The sequence below is a fragment of the Rhinatrema bivittatum genome, chromosome 7 (genome assembly GCF_901001135.1).
Source record: "Rhinatrema bivittatum chromosome 7, aRhiBiv1.1, whole genome shotgun sequence".
Classification (NCBI taxonomy): Eukaryota; Metazoa; Chordata; class Amphibia; order Gymnophiona; family Rhinatrematidae; genus Rhinatrema; species Rhinatrema bivittatum.
Window position 1 is genome coordinate 287,290,188 of NC_042621.1, and position 5,499 is coordinate 287,295,686.

Sequence of the window (5,499 nt, forward strand, 5' to 3'; positions counted from 1 at the left end):
CTACAGGAGAAGTCCAGGGACTATGATACTTCTTTATAACACCTATAGCTAGCATCTCATCAATCTCCTGTTGCATATGCTTCTCAACTTCAGCACATATTCAATAAGCACTCTGGTTCAGTTGTTTATGGCTTCCAGTGCTACATTGTAAATAGCAAAGTGAGTAATTCCTGGTTTAGTTGAAAATACATCATCCTATGTTTGCAATAATGCATTCAGTTGTTGCTGTGTAGGGGTTAATTGCTCTCCTACAACTTGTTGTATAGATGCTTCAGATTGTGCCTACTAGGAGAGCAAGTAAGGGCATATTATCCTGACAATCCTCTTGTGGACTACATACAGTCAACACCTTTGCTGTGTGATCAGCCTAAGCCTTTATCATATTGACATGAATGCTGCTTTCTATCTTGGCAATCTGAAAAATATAACATAGTTGGTGTCATTCAGGCTCATATAGCCTTGTAAGCTCCCACCTAGTTAGTCCCAGTACGTAAGAATAAACCTCAGACTAAGACAAGTACCTGCTGGCCCTCATAAAACTCTCTGCTTCAGGCTTTACAATGAGACCAGGTCTTTTGCTTAGTCTAGGCAGCCTGCAAATCATCTCTGACAAAGCCCATGAAGTCTTCTAAATCGCTGCCACATATTGACTACATATTTAATTGAGGGATGTTTGAGGTGTCAACCTTCCCTTTCCAATATTCTCTTATTGGGTCAAAGGGCCGTCTCCCCCTCCAGCCATAAAGCAACTTGAATAGGGAAAATCCAGTAGACGCCTGGGGTACTTCGCTGTAGGCAAACAATAGAGTAAATACCTTTCCCAGTCTTATGCTTCCACAAATGTCTAACATATGCTTTAAGGGTCCCATTAAATCTTCGCATTAGTTTTAGGATCTTATGGACAGATTTCAGTCCATAGATTTTGGATCAGCTCAAACTAACTGCGTCCCTTGAGCTGAGAATAGTAGTGGCAACTTTCTCTGCTTCTAATGAAGATTCAGGGTACCTAGAAGCAAAGTGCACCACTATCCATATGGCTTACCCCACTCACCCAAGCAGCAGCTGTATATATGCAGATGCTACTTGGCTGTGTAAGCCCCATGCAACCCTGAAACCCCAAAACTCCTACCAATTATCAGTGAACTATTTAAGAGAATAGCAGTGGAGACAGTGGGGCCTCTCACTGTCTCCAGATAGACTGGCGGAAAAAAATCTTTTTTATCTCTTTTCTTTAATTATGTAGCCAAAAACAAATTTTATATATATATACACCCACTCAGCCAAGCAGCATCTGTTCAACAATAGCTACAGTTCAATACTAATGTCCAGTAAAATGTCTGTGCCAATCAGTTACATATGCATGTCACTCCCTGGTCTCCTGCTAGTGGAATGTCCCTGTATGCATGGGGCACTATAAGCTGTCTGCCTGCTATCCAGGGCCTGCTAGTATCAACAGGATCAGTCTCCCTGTACATCAAGCCCCGTTTCCATAGGATAGGTCTTTCCGATTTCCATCAGACGGCTGGCCAGCCCACTGCCACAGGGCTTCCAGAGCAGGGTCAGAATATTGTGCTTCCTGGAAAGCATGTCTGTCCTATGTCAGTATCCATAACTGAAAGGCTCTCTGGTGACTATCAGTCCAAGATCAATAGTCTGGTCAGTAGGTGCATCTCATGAGTCCATAGTCAAGGCCCTGGTCACTTCAGGAATTAATTCTGCTGGAATCACTTGAAAACTCCTCCTTTGGTTCTACCTGGACTTAGGATCTGGAACTGGCGGGGGTGATCTTCGCTGGTTCCTCTTATTGGGCTGTCCCGAGTCTGATTTCAGGTTACCATGGCAGAGACATTGATTCAGCTTTCAAGGGTAATGTTCATTGGACCCATGTTGGTCCCACAGAGCATTGGTACCAACATGTTCTTCTTTACTCCTACTTCTCTGTGTCCAAGCTTGGTACTCCAATCCAAGTATACTTGAGCAAAGGGTACAGTCTCTTGAGGTTCATTGGCCAATACTGCATATGCCTCGGAAGAATAGCATCATCCAGCACCAGCTCTAGTTGCTGTAAAGTCATGCTACAGCCAGTGTCCACAAGCCCAGTTATCTGGATCCACTTCCGTTTCTGGGGTGCTGTAGTAGCTCATCTGCCTCCTGGTTTGATGAATTACTAGTAACTCATGTTATTGCTACTGCACAGGCTTCTTGCCTAGAATTGGGGACCACGAAAGCTGCCAGCTTTGGTGCAGGATCTGGAGTGCTTTTCAGTGCAGGTTTGGAAATCTTGGGCAATCTACTTTGAAAATGTCCTGTGCGCCCATATTGGTAACAAGGAATGTTCATATGCGTAAACTCCTTAGGTTTCTAAGGAAAACTAAGTGGTTTGCTGGCCATCTCTGAGGTTGCAGAACAGGAGTCTTGACTTCCCTTAGTTCCTTGCTGCTGTGGGTATGGACAGATTCTCTTTGCCAGCGAGGGAGGTTAGTCACAAAGACATCAGCCAGTGCAGCTGCCTTCTCTTGAGTATGGAGCTGGTGGTCTTAAACATGCTCTCTCCCCTCTGGATAGCATCTTGTAAAAACTGCTCCAGGACCATTATGTTTCAGCAGTACCCCAGGGTTTTAACCTCTGATCTAGTAAGCCACTGCTTGTGCTGGTATCTTAGATGGATCACAAACTCACTGTATCATCTATCCCTTTGGCAATTCTAGACCTTAATTGTGTAGGTCTCAGGGGTAATAGCATAACTGTTCAGCAAAGTCTTGCGCACCTCCTCAACTGGGTGCACATCTCCATGGTCAGCTCTTGAAGGACCTCAAGTGCTCTCCAGTGAGCTTTCCCCCCAAATGCCACACCCTGTGTTTCTTGGGAATCTCATTGAGGTGGAAAATGTTTCAAAGGCAGTTAGATACCCATCAATGTCATCTCAGGTGTCAAAACAGGGCACACAATCTGGGTTGTGGATCCAGTCCTCTGCTTCAGCACAAAAGGTAGGCTGGAGCCTTGGATACAAGCCATTTCCATCTACATCTTCATTATCTACAGCTGATATTTCCACTCTTCCTGACGCAGCTGCATGTAGATCTGCCAGATTTCAGCTGGTGTGGCATCAGGTCTTGCCAGTTCTCAGACCTCTGTGAGTAGCGAGTCTAGTATCCCACCAGGAGTGAAACTCGGAACTTGCTGGTACTCTCACAATAGAACAGGCAAGTCCTGCATCTCATCACTGAGTACATCCAGACTGTCTCTCCTATCCGCCATTAACATATGGATGCCTGCCATCAGCAAATCTCCTAACACTACCAACAAAAAGTTGAATGGGGGAAGGGAGTTGTTCACTGCTGTGTGTCTGGAGGTTGCAGATAAAAAAAAAAACTCAACCACTCAGTGGGTTGTTACCCTCACCCCACACACTGAGCCTGACGATCCCACCACTGCCACCAGAAAAGAACAGAGGTCTGTTACATAACCCCTCAACACCACCTCTAACAGGTAGTCAGAGTAACTGTGTGACCACTGTCCAGGCCCCACCTGCACACATGCTCCTACAATGGCAATTTCCCACCCACCACCTGGGTTCCTGCTTGCATCTGGGAGAGTTCCCCACACACAGGCTATCCCCCTGGTGATTTCTAGGAATACTGGGACCCCGCAAAACCCAAGTGTCACACAGCTCCTAGAAAAACACCCATAGACCAAATGTTCACAATACCGGGATCATCAGTCTAAGATAGGCAGAGCTGTCTTTTTGTTAATAAGTTTATTAACAAAAAGAACAGTGAACGGGGAAAAAAAAAAAGATTTAATCTGCAAGCAGGAACAGGTGAAACGACATGAATTAAACAGTAAAATATAACTAAACACTTTCCACTAATATCTTGTGCCTGGGGAGGTCAGGAAAAAGGATGCCCACATGAGCTGGACAGGGTCTGTACTTCCCAGCTGAGGCTAGAGAGTTTCAGAACCTTCAGGCCTAGTTGTCTGTCTGCAGGACCAATCAGTGCACACAAGTACTAACAATTGCTCCCTGATCAGTGGCCTGACTGGCAATAGTATTCTAGCCAATGGCACTGCAGGATGTTTCAGACTTACATTTCCCTCAGGAGTGCTGGGATGTGTATGCTGCTCAAATTTCCTTCTGAATCAAGAGCATCATCCAAAGCCTCTGCTTGAACTACTGTACAGAGGTCAAAAACCACCTGCAGGCCAGCACAGAGGAAATGAGTTCTCTGGGAAAGTATCGGGGTCGATCCTGTAAGGCCGCGGTAATAACAGTGCGGCAGTGGTCAGGCGCACCCTCCTCCCCACACGCACAGTTTCTCTTCACTAACTCCCCGATACTCTCCTCTAATCGCATGCAAATGCATGCCGCGGCTTGAAAGCGGTAGGGAAGGGTTATGCCCGCGTAACCCATTTTACTGTATAGGCGCTTAATACAGCGCCTATACAGTAACCAGGGTGCGCTGGTACCTGTCATTTCAAATGTCATTTCAAATGACATTTGAAATGACAGGCACCATGAAGTGAAAAAAAAAAATACCAAAAATATCTAAAAACCTGAGTGTTCAAAAAAAAAAAAATTTTTAAATACCTGTCGGAGGGCCGCATGGGTCCAGGCGGCTGCGGCGGGAGCCGGGTGGTCGCGTGTTTAATCTAGGCCGCGGGCGGGTGGGCGCCTGTTCCAGGCGGCGGCGGCGGGTGGACACGCGTTAGTTCGAGACGGTCGGTGGGCGGCGGCGGGGTGGGTCGCATGTTAAATCTAGGGCCGGGTCGCACAGGTGCGCATTCATTCATCCAGGTGGAGGAGCCGGCGGCAAAAGCAGCCGGCTTCCGCCTGAATGAATGCGCGCCTGTGCGACCCCTGCGATTCGGCGCTCAAGGCAGTCACAGCATGTGACTGCCTTCAGCGCCGAATCGCAGGGTCGCACAGGCGCGCATTCATTCAGGCGGAGCCGGCTGCGGTGGCGGCGGGAGCCGGGTGGTCGCGTGTTAAATCTAGGCCGCGGGCGGGTGGGCGCCTGTTCCAGGCGGCAGCGGCGGCGGGGGGACACGCGTTAGTTCGAGACGGCCGGTGGGGGCCGGCGGGTGGTCGCGTGTTAAATCTAGGCCGGGTCCGCACAGGCGCGCATTCATTCACTGCCGGTGGGGGCTGCCGGGGCAGCCCCCACCGGCAGTGAATGAATGCGACCCCTGCGATTCGGCGCTCAAGGCAGTCACATGCCGTGACGTCACGGCATGTGACTGCCTTGAGCGCCGAATCGCAGGGGTCGCACAGGCGCGCATTCATTCACTGCCGGTGGGGGCTGCCTCTCCTGCAGCCCCCACCGGCAGTGAATGAATGCGCGCCTGTGCGGGACCCGGCCTAGATTTAACACGCGACCAACCCGCCGCCCACCGGCCCGTCTCGAACTAAACGCGTGTCCCCCCGCCGCCGCTGCCGCCTGGAACAGGCGCCCACCCGCCCGCGGCCTAGATTTAACACGCGACCACCCGGCTCCCACC